Genomic DNA, 11,847 nt, shown 5'->3' with positions numbered 1-11,847 from the left:
TGCTGCCATAAAACCTTTTTTGCCCAACTCGACCGATTACTTATACCGTTTTACCGTCACTTGCCTTGTCATCGAACCGATACATTGGCTCACGTTTCCAATGTGGCACAACTACACAGCTCGCCGATCTCTTTCTCTCTCGAAACCGTGCACACTGGCACTGACTGTTGTTAGTCATAGCACACGCTGCTGCGAGTGAGAGCATCATCAACATGTGACTCATATAGTATTGGTACCATACCATACTGCCCCACCATCAGGTTGCAACTTTTGGCTAGCTGTCAAAAAATTATTGAAAATTTTTCACAGACCGCGGTCGCCAGGAATCGTCGTCGTCCAGATCGCAAAACTCGGTAACTCCATTGTCCATGGTGCGCGTTCCGTGAATTCGTGAAAATCGTGCTTTCTTGACCGCGCGTTCGCGTCCACTGGAATCCAGGTTGCTTTGCGGGAGGGCTAGAAATCAGGGAAATGTTTTTTTCGATTGGTGAATTTTGCCCAAGTGATGTGCTAAGTTGGGCGATCGATGAAGACAGGACTCTCGGATCAGAAGTTCTTATTTTTGGAGTCGAGTTGGATGGCTATCTAGGATTTGGAGCCTAGATTGCGGACAGTTTAGGCTATCTTGTGATGGATACGCTTTTCCTCGTTTTTAGTGAATACAAATGAGAAATGATAAGCTTGCTACGATTGGAATGAAAATGTCGCAGTAGGCTAAGTGTTGGATGGGCCATAGCAAGATATTTTATTAGTTTTTGTCGCGTTATGTGCAGTGTCTGTTCAAGTCGGTTTTGAGTTTTATCATCTCCTCAGTGAGGTCTACGTCAGTCACACATGTGCACGGGTTTTGAGCGATTTAGAGTCCTTCGTTAGCGACAAAAAATGGATAGAATAGACTAAACGAACGACCGCAATAGAGCATTACTGCCGTAGATTGCTCTTATCTTAGTACAAACTTTGCAGCTATCGTTTGGAAGATTCGTATGCCCAGGCATCTCTATGCGATAAGGCGCTTCGAGATAGGTGTTTATCACTGCCGTGGGCAATAACAGGCAGCAATCAAGTGTGTTGTATAAGCCCCAATAATGCCACAAAGATGACAAAGCTTACGAAACCTTGAGAAAGTCATATGCGGGCCGAATCTGGACTCTCGAGCAGGCCTAGAGCACAGTGTGATTCTTGCGTTCCTAGGTAACCGAGCTCGAGTGTCGAGAGCAGCTCGTTCCTTTCGCAAAACTACCCAAAGGCAACGAGTGAAATCCGAGTGACCCGTGACCGATTAGTGCCAATTCGTACCCGCTGAAGCGGAAAAAAGTGAAAAGTGCTGCCAGTCAGTGTCAAGAAGGTTCCGTCCGTATAAATCGATACCAAAGAACAACGACAACCGGAGGATTGCATTGCTCTCGTTGAACTTTGTTTTGCGCGAGTGACCGATTTTTTTTTTTTTGCTTCGGCATTCATCGAGAATGCAAACAATGTGTTGAAGTGGGGGATTGAAGAGCTCGGAAACTTGTGTGAATGATGGACGACTGACAGCAATCTCGAAGCCATGCATCGAGACATCAGTGTGATAGGGAGTGATTCAGTGACCTCGTTCTAGCGAAACAATAGTGGGATAAAGCAGAAATTATAGCCAAAATACATATAATTGTTCGCCATTTTGTGTTCATTAGTGTTGTTCATAGTATTGTTTCGCTCTCAGCTCTCTGCTGCTGCTGGTTGCTGCTAGTGCTACGCTGTGTTGGTGACGAATATTATAGTGCAGCCGATTTTGCCAGCTTCGTTCACCCAAACCACCCACAAGATCTGCTGTTATTGACACATGCCGTACCGTGCTGAGCGGGTTCTCAAATTTTGCCACCTTTTGAACAATAATATCTGTAGTGCTGGGGAGAGATTGTGTGAGCGTGTGTGTGCGTGGGAAAACTAGCTGAATTTTCCTACTGATGTTGTCATTATGGAACTGAAGAATACACACAGCTGAGGGCTTAGGTGAACGAAAAATGTGGAGAGAATGGGGTGCAGTTCTTAATTTGAGTAAAAATTGAAGCTTGTTTGACAAAATTAGCCAATAGTGCGGAGCGATAAAAACATGAGGATTCACCTCCCCTGATTTTACTGAATTATCTGATCTAGGGTAGCGAACCGCTTGGGCAGCGGCCGGTATTTTGAGCACTCTTCCCTATAAATCAGTCAATTCCAAACCAATTGACTAGATACGACTACTAGATACTATACGTATCTCATCGCGTTCCAAAAATTGTATCAATTGGTTCAGAATTGGCTGAGTTATAGCAGAAAAGTGCCTAAAATAGGACCCCTGCCGAGATGGTTCCACTTCCCTATCTGCTTCATGATGGTTCAGTACTTTTTAATTGCACACGATTTCGATTCCATTTCGGAGTATTGCGATGTGTCTGCAATAAATTGACCTCCTTAGCCTTAAACCGCTTCAAAACGTCTTTCGAGTTTTTACAAGAAACTGAATCCGGTCTGTAAAATGCACTCCTTGATCTTAGAAGTGAAAATAGACGCTTTTACTGGCATTTCTTCAAGTATGCCTGCCCATAGATAGGTTGACCCGAAAGCTACGAATGAAATGCTCCGCTATCCACACAAACAAATTGCTTACCAAAATCTCATAGAATTTAAAAAAAATGACATCTGCATTTTAACGTGTTCATTGCTCATGGACGTCATACTTTCCATGAACAGTGAAGAACATATGGTGAAGATGTAACGAAGCCTCACCTCAAATATACAAGACCACAAACCCTAAGAGCCAGATAATGGATTACGCTGAAAAATTAATTCATTGGTTTCCCAGGTAACCTATAAGCAGTGCTGAAAATGTCATTTTGACATATTTAAATACAACCACATCCAGCTCTTTCTAGAAGCTCAACCTGAGAATATGGCATTTGAAAAACTTGTGCGGCTAGACCAGCTCTATAAGAAAGACACGGAAGAACCGACTTTTTTTCGACTATTTAGGATAAAAGTCACGGACTACCTTCGAAAAATGCCAATGATAAATATAAATTGGCGTTTTTCGAAGGCAGTCCGTGACATTTACCTTAAATATTCAAAAACGAGCAGTTTTTCCGTGACTTTCTTGAAGAACTGGTCTAGCCGCACAAATTTTTCATATGCCATATTCTCAGGTTAACCTGAACTCATTCTCTTGCCAACCGTTTACCGGAAAAGGCATGATTTGATGTGTTGCATGCATGCTCTGGTTCACTTTTATATATAATATCAAATCAAAACAAATTTTGATCACTTCCGGCGAGACACCCGTAACCGGTTCCGGACCACTATCGGTAGTTTCAAATGTGGTCTAAACCTGTTTTTTTTTTGCTGAGCACTCATCAGGTTATCGGAAAAGTCGCGGTTGGATGTGTCGCATGCATAGGTTTCATTATTTTTTTCCATTTGACCGCTTAACGGGACACCCGGAATCGATTCCGGACCACTACAGGAAGGGTTACATGTAGTCTGAGCCTATTCTATTGCTAATTATTTTCATCATGATTCATCATTGTTCACCATGTAATCGAATAATAACCGGCGATTTGATCGGTCGTATCGAAGGGTTTGTTGCATTTTCATATCTGGCCCCCTCTTGAGGTACACAAAAAAGGCAATAACTCAGTACACAAAAAAGGCAATAGCTCAGGAACGGCAAGACCGATCCTAACAATCTTCAATAGAAAACAATCAGACCAGATACTCCGTCGAATGAATCATCGGGTGCTAAAAACGGTTGAGGTTTAGTGCAAAAAGGGATGTGAGTTTTTTGTGCACATACACACAGACATTATCTCAACTCGTCGAGCTGAGTTGATTGGTATTTGTGATTTGACTTTCTTGACCTTATATCAAAATTATTTTTGAAGTGAACATATTGCCTTTCCAGTACACGAGAAAGGAAAAAGCACTCTTAAAGGAAAAAAATAAACACAATCATTGTTATTGTGTGCGTTGAAGATGCATACGATGCCTAAATGCGCTTCAAATGTGTTACAAAATGGAACTTAGTAACCGTTCTCAATATAACCGCCAGCCTAGGATCCAAACATCCTAGGTTTGTTTACATCGGGTTACTATGAATTTCAGATTTTTTCAATCACCACGTTCTCATGATGCCGGAACACACTTGGATTTTTGGTCTCGTTTGAGAACACGACTGTACGACATTTTCTCTCGGCTGCCAGAATGCCTAAACAGCGCCTGCAGGAATGAATTTTATAATTATTGAAATGGATTCTTACAACCAGTGTTGCGAATACTCACTAGCAATAAATTATACTCACTTGCTTCTATCTCAGTCCAGAAGCATGCTATCAAAAAATGATGTTTGAAGGGGTTTTAGATTGTAGTTTAATCTTAAAGTTTGCCGAATAAAGTAAAGGTCGCAGACGTATACCAAAACCGTGAGAGAGCTGTGAGTACAAGGTGAGTATAAATTACACGAATTTTACTCACCTCGTACTCACAGCTCTCTCACAACTTTGGTATGCGTCTGCGACCTTTACTTTATTCAGCAAACTTTTAGATTAAACCACAATCTAAAAGCCCTTCTAACATCATTTTTTGATAGCATGCTTCTGGACTGAGATAGAAGCAAATGAGTATCACTCTTGCAAGTGAGTATTCGCAACACTGCTTACAACAGCTGCACATTGTATGATTGCCACTTATCGTAATGCGAAGTATGCACTTCAAACGGAATCGCTTAAGTAATTTTCTTTCAGTGCATTATTTTGCCGTGACCGGAATGGTCAAGAAATTTAACACAGCAAGCCTCATTTGATTTGACGTTTCGTTTCAGCTCCGTACTAGGATCCGGAATAAAGCGACGCTTTCTTATTTCTTGAGCGATTCCTTGCCTGAATTTCCCACCCATCGAGATAGGCCAAGAAATTTCTTGCGATCTGCGTACTAACCATAAGACTTCGCATTTCAACTGAAGAATATAACGAATACTACATTTTCACGTTGAACTAATAATAATTAGGCGAGTGTGGACGAAGCTGCTGACTTGCTGACATTTTGTTGTGGGAGGCAAAGCTAGTTGCATGTCAATAACAACCACGATATCAACAGTTGTTTAGATCTGCAACTATCGGTGACATGTACTACACATGTAATACTACACAATACTATCGTGAGACAAAAAGTTTTCTTGCTGGAAAGTTTAGAGTTGCCTGCCCCTTGGGATAGGGTGGGGCTAATTTTAAAAAATCTCTCCGGGATATGATTTCCCGAGTGGAAATAAGTGAGCTGTACAAAAATTAGCAATTTCGGTTGATATTTAAGGGTGGCGCAAAGGAGTTTAGAGTGGAAACTAGGCAAGAGCAAGCATTGAAAAAACATTTTAAATTTCATTTCAAACATAACTTTTCTAGACTAAATCGATGATTCTAGAACCCAAATGGACTGAATTATCTCAAAATTACAGTATCTCTACTGGTTTTCGTGATAATTGAAAAAATGTCCTGTTCCAGTATTGTGCAGACATTCCCTAACCAAACACGACGGTTCGGAACGTTCGTGCCACGAACAGTCCCAAAAATCGTCCGTTTTTGCCTTCACACCTGGTTTCACAGTCGAATGTGTCAAAAATGACAAAGTGGCACGTGCTTGTTTTGCTGCCTCACTCATATTTCATCTTCGCTCTCTTTCTTTTTTCAACGATTTTTCAAGGAGACATCAAATTGACAAGGTTCGCTGCAAAGGATATTTGAAACGGGGCGTCGAATCGACCTTCGAATCCAGTGGCCAAGGAAACTCACATATCCAACACAAAAAATTCTAATTAGGACTTTTTTTTTCAAATATCTCAAAAACCATTAGAGATACTGCAATTTTGAGGTCAAATTGAGAATCCCCGATTTAGACTAGAAAAGTTATGTTCAAAAATTTAATCTGAAATGTTTTTTGAATGTTTGCTCTAGCATGAATGCATTTTCATCCCGTTGCGCCACCCCTAAATATCAACCGAAATCGCTCTTTTTTGAAAAGATCTCTTATTTCGACCAGTAGACCACTTTCCACTTGGGAAATCATATCATATCAAAGTTTGTCCCATCCTACCCTTGAAGTGACTTGTTAGAAAATCTTACCGCATATGTTCCCGAGTTTGATATTTGCATTTCGAATGCACACAGCAAATGCAAAATACTCTCAAGCACTCAAAAGAAGCACACACACAAACAAGCCTACAAATGTTTACACAAGCATACACAAACACTTTAAGTAGCACACATATATAAACCCACAAACACAAACAAACACTATCAGAGAATTTACAAAAGTTCACCTCAAGCAGCATGCATTGAAAAAAAGTACAGACATGCACACTAAGGTGGCCCACACTTATATGAAAAACAAAAATTTCGAAAAATGCCAAGTCTTACCTCCTGAATTAGTTGTTTTGGACTCCCAGAAGCTAGGTTCAAAATTTGAGCAAAATCGATTGAGTCTAAGCGGGTGCTCAACTTGCTTGAAGTTTGTATGGGAAAACTTGGCCGAATGTATGCAGAAATGTTTAGTTTTTGATTTTTTCCGCATGGTGGCACTGTAAGCATTCAATAATTAAACCCTTTGGCATTATTACGTATAGGTGACTATATACCAAACAACTTTATCGTAGACCGCAAAGTGATCCGACGTCTGTGTAAGAAGTTATACCCTATAGGTAAAGTGAGGTGAAACATTATTGATATTTCTCCAGTACATGTAAAGGAATAATATCAATAATGAAATCCGAATGCTACGCCTCACTTTGCCTAGGGTATAACTTTTTTCACAGATGTCGGATCACTTTGAGGTCTTCGACAAAGTTGTTTGGTAAATGATCACCTACAATAATACCAAAGGGATTGATTATTGAACGCTTACAGCGCCACCTAGCGGCACAAATCGAAAACTTAAAATAACTGCATACATTTGGCCAAGTTTTCCCATGCAAACTTCAAGCAAGTTGAGCACCCTCTTAGACTCAATCGATTTTACTCAAATTTTGAACGTAGCTTCCGAGAGTCCAAAACAACTGATTCAGGAGGTAAGACGTGGCATTTTTCGAAATTTTTGTTTTTCATATAAGTGTGGGCCACCCTTATGCACACACAACAAATCTACACGCACACACGAATCACATGTTTAAGAAGGACAAAACAAAACAAAAATTCTTAGACATACAAAAATACACATACACGCACAAAAATACACACCACACGAACACAAAAACACATAGGGTCTGGGATCACTTGGGCAGGGGAACCTATTTTGGGCGCTTGTGCTTTAACTCAGTTAATTTCAATACTATTGACATGACGCAAGTGCCCAAAATAGGCCCCCCGTCCAAATGATCCCAAACCCTACATTACATCGATATAGTGGATTTGGTGGGTTGTTGTGTAAACGTTCGTTTTCGATTTATATGTATGAAATCAACCTTTGGTTACTTACTATCGAACAACCCTCTAGAATATTTGGGGTGCAGGCTGAGAAAACTGAAAATACAAGACATGTAGACGCCCACGTAATCAAAAGTGCGGATAAGATGGTAGCTTAGCAGCTCGCTAGAGGTTTCTGAACGTGATTGAATGGAATCTCGGAACATGAAAATTCGCATAAGGAAATCGGATAGCCTTCAAAGAAGCTTTTGATTGACCATTCTAAAATGAATGTAAAATAGTTATTTATGTAACGAGTTGCAAAAAGTTGATTTTTTCAGCACGAGTCGTACATTTATCCAACGAGGCTTGCCGAGTTGGATAAATACGAAGAGTGCTGAAAAAATCTAGTTTTGCAACGAATTCCATACAAAATTTTATGCAATGATTTTTTTCATAATGCAACCCATTTGAGTTGCATAATGTTCATAATGCAACTCAAATGAGTTGCATTATGAACATTATACAACTATTTTTTATTATGCAACTCATTTCAGTTGCATAATGAGCCAGTTCGGAAAAATTGGCCATTATGATATCAAAATGAGTTATATAAAATGTAAATTATGATACTGAATTGCATAAAAGTACTTTTTGTAATTACGTTCTGAAAAACTTCACTTTTCAGTTGGCTGAAGTGTCATGAAAAGGCCTACTTTTCTCTTCTGATGCAAGTGTGCCGAAAAGTACTACTTTTCGGCATTCTTAAAGGTGCCGAAAAGTAGCACTTTTCGACACTTTTGCCAGCACACAGATTGCATTGAATTTCGTGTTATCCGTAGATTCAGCTGATGATTCTACATCCACTCTCTAGCAGGAATATGAATCTAGACTACTTTTATTCTGATTCCGATGGCAGTACGGGTGAGAAAGAAGCTGGTGGAGGTACTTTAGCGACTTCTGCCTTTGCCAACAAACAACTGCTTGACAACGGGAGCTCGATCAAATGCTACACCATAGCCTACCTGATCGAATAAAAAAACTACACTGATGAGCATGGATGCTCGCACGTGGTTCCTCCTGATACATGATTGTGTTGTGAGAGTATATCTGGAGCAACATTTGAAAAGGGCATACAAGCATTGGTAAACAATGACTTCACACGTCGCTCCTGAGCCCCCCTCAGCTTATTCACAAAAACTAAGACCGTTATCAGATAGAGCAAACATCGATCTTTCGGATAACGGTGTTCATTTGCGGGCGGGCTGCTGTTATGCCCTACGGAGCGTTTTAGAAAAAAGACACAAGATCTCTTGGGCCCTTTTCAAATGTTGCTCCAGATATTATACTAGATAGGTATTTTTCGTAATTACAAAAAATGTTGTATGCAACTCGTTGCAAAACTCGATTTTTTCTGCACTCGTCGTATTTATCCAACTCGGCAAGCCTCGTTGGATAAACGTACGACTCGTGCCGAAAAAATCATCGTTTTGCAACTTGTTGCATAAATAACTATTTCAGATTCACCACAAAACCTGTGTTGTTGCTTTATATGACACTCTTCTTTGTAAATTTAAACCAAGTTAGACTTCGCCCGTTGTGCACTTTATCGCCATTGTGGTGATGGAGTAGAGTGTAAGTCTCATGCGCAGCCGGTACCTGTTCGAATCCGGTGGACTTTTTTTTTTAATTACACTTTATTTCATTTCTTTGGTAAATTCAAGTGTGATGTCTGTGAAAATTTTCTTAAAAGTTGTTTTTGCTAAAATGACAAAAAAAAATCCTTAGAACATCAAGCTACTAAATAAACTTCTAGGAGTTTGTAAGTTTCAAAAAAGTTTCGACTCGCATCTCAAACAGGTTCCAAGCTGCTTAAGAGGCTAACAATGAGCCTTGCCTGAATTTATGTTTGGACAAGTTTTGAACAAGCACCAACTTGAGCAACTATCGTCTATATACAGTGATGATCATAACTTTTTTATGCATCATTCAAACACGCTGAAATTTTGACCAATCATGAATCATATATTAAAGCTATATTTGTATAATTTTGAGCAAGATCGAATAAGTTTTCTAAAAGTTATAGAGCTTTTAGTAAAACTTATAAGATTTTTGGACACATTTTTAAAACATTATATCTCAGTATGTACTTGATGAAACTTTTTCATTTTTTTCCTGATACAGCTTATACCTAAGGCTTTTATATGCAGCTTCGTTTGAGGTTTTATATTCACTACAAAAATATATGAAAAATATGTTCAGAGTGTCATTTGGAAATTTATCATATTTTGATCAATAAAAGTGCCAAGCTAGGTGCCAATTGTATTCAACGTTTTTAAACTCTCCTATTGTAATATTTTTATACAGGACCTACTCTGCCGTTCTACGCATAGTTGTCCCATGTTATAACGGATTCCCATAGAACATGGGACAATCGGGCGTAGAACGGCAGTACTGAACTACATATGAAGAGTAGGTCCCATGTATTTTTCATTCAGTTAATCTAGCAGTTAATGCACTTTTATTGGTGGAAAACGTTTGTCAGATTATATGTGCAAAATATGGTAAATTTTTAAACATCGTCAACTACAAAAGCACATTTTCCATATTTTTTGTAGTGACCATAAAACCTTTAAAGTAGCTACATATTAAAGCCTAAGGTATCAACTGTAACACAAAAAATTGAAATAGTTTCATCGAGTACATACTAAGATATAATGTTTTAAAAATGTGTTAAAAAATCTCATAAGTTTTTCTTCAAGTTCTATAACTTTCAGAATACTCATTCGATCTCGCTAAAAAATTTACCAATGGAGCTTTAATATAAGATTCATGATTATTCAAAATTTCAGCGTTTTTGATTGGTGTATAAAAAAGTTATGAACATTTAAATGAGAAATTATTTTGACCAAAAAATTGCTGTACGGACAATTGTACGATACACTGTAAATAAAAATTGAATGGTGTTTGTATGTCACGAATAGGCTCGGGAACGTGCCAACGGATCTACGCCATTCTTTCAGTGGGGCATTTTTCTAGAAAGCTGCATGTCAAAAAACAACGACGTTTGCCGGGACAGCTAGTTTTATTTTAAAACCATACTTTGGTTGCTCCTTTGGCACAATCGAAATGCTACCTTCATTTTATGCCAAATGTCCATTATACCAACAGTCATTTATGCCAAGTAACCTTATGCAAAACGACCTTACATCAAATGACACAGGCTTAGAGGTACCTCAAAATGGACTATTTTTTTGTAATTCATAAGCGTTCTCTAAGCTACTGAAGCTCTTCTTTTAATGGATTAAAGATTGTTAATTAACTTTTTGCAACTCGGCACTATAAATTCTTGTTTTATACTTGCCGTTTTGGCACCGAAACGGCCTTCTTTTTTGCACTATATAAAACAGTTGCATTATGGTTCATCGTGTAATTCAATTCGGTTACATTACGAACCATAATGCAACTGTTCGATCAACAATCTGAGTTTCGACCTTGGTTGCCACTGTTTCCACGGTAAGAGCTTGCAAAACTGTGACGGTTATAGCACATCTTGCTTGATCCAAACTTCGAGTGTAGTATGTTGGAGCACATGATCGTTGCCATTGAACAACCGCGAAACATGATGGTACTGATGGAAATGATCATATTCTAGTGAATTGTTTTGGTCATTGCAAAAAATGTTGTATGCAACACTTTTACGACTTTTACAGCACTCTTCGGCAAGCCTCGTTGGATAAATGTACGGCTCGTGCTGTAAAAATCATCATTTTGCAACTCGTTGCATAAATAACTATTTTGCATAGGGTGCAAGAAGTATAAAACCACATACAGTAATGTTCCGATTTTATCACGCCCTCCGTACATCAGACCTTTATTTTTCATTAATTTGATGTTTTATTTGAGAACAAGTCAGGCCAAACATGTCCAAAGGTCCTATCTGCAGAAGAGAGGCTCTCTTTGGTTTCCCTCTCTTTCGTAAATATCTCAACTGTTTATTTGAATTATGATTGTCTCCTTGCATTGAACGATGGTCAAAACAATCGTCTTTTGATTTGTACCGCAAAAATAGTTGAAAAGTGTACCATTACATTGCAATAATTTAAAGAGAAAGTGAACAAAGAGAGCCTCTCAAATGCAGATTGGACCTATTGAAATGTTTGGCCTGAAGTGTTTCCGTTCTTCTTGAAGATGAATGTTGAAGGCGTGTTTTGCAACGTTAAAAATAGTGAAAATGCGTACATATTTTGAAGAATATTTCAAAACATTTTTAACCCTTATGTGGCCGGCAGGGTACCCGGGTACCCAGCACCCATTTAAAATACACGGTGTAGAAAAAAGCAAAAAGTTTGCCGGCCACATAACGGTTAAAAAAGGGGTGTGATAAAATCGGAACAATACTGTACTTTGTCAACTAGTACAATCAAATACACACGAGGATAAA

The 11,847-nt window shown here is 38.9% G+C and overlaps 1 protein-coding gene across 1 annotated transcript in view; it reads left to right on the top strand.

Annotated features, from left to right (window-relative positions):
- Nucleotides 1-211: 211 nt before the first annotated feature.
- The window catches only part of LOC109431811 (platelet-derived growth factor receptor alpha), a gene marked incomplete in the record, with an annotated part of 65,530 nt that continues 53,894 nt past the window's right edge, over nucleotides 212-11,847 (top strand). Inside the window, 1 exon segment of the mRNA XM_062850066.1 lies at nucleotides 212-353.

The sequence above is a fragment of the Aedes albopictus genome, chromosome 2 (assembly GCF_035046485.1).
Source record: "Aedes albopictus strain Foshan chromosome 2, AalbF5, whole genome shotgun sequence".
In the NCBI taxonomy this organism is placed as follows: Eukaryota; Metazoa; Arthropoda; class Insecta; order Diptera; family Culicidae; genus Aedes; species Aedes albopictus.
The sequence above is the reverse complement of the archived record's forward strand: the minus strand, read 5'-3'. Positions and strand labels throughout refer to the sequence as shown.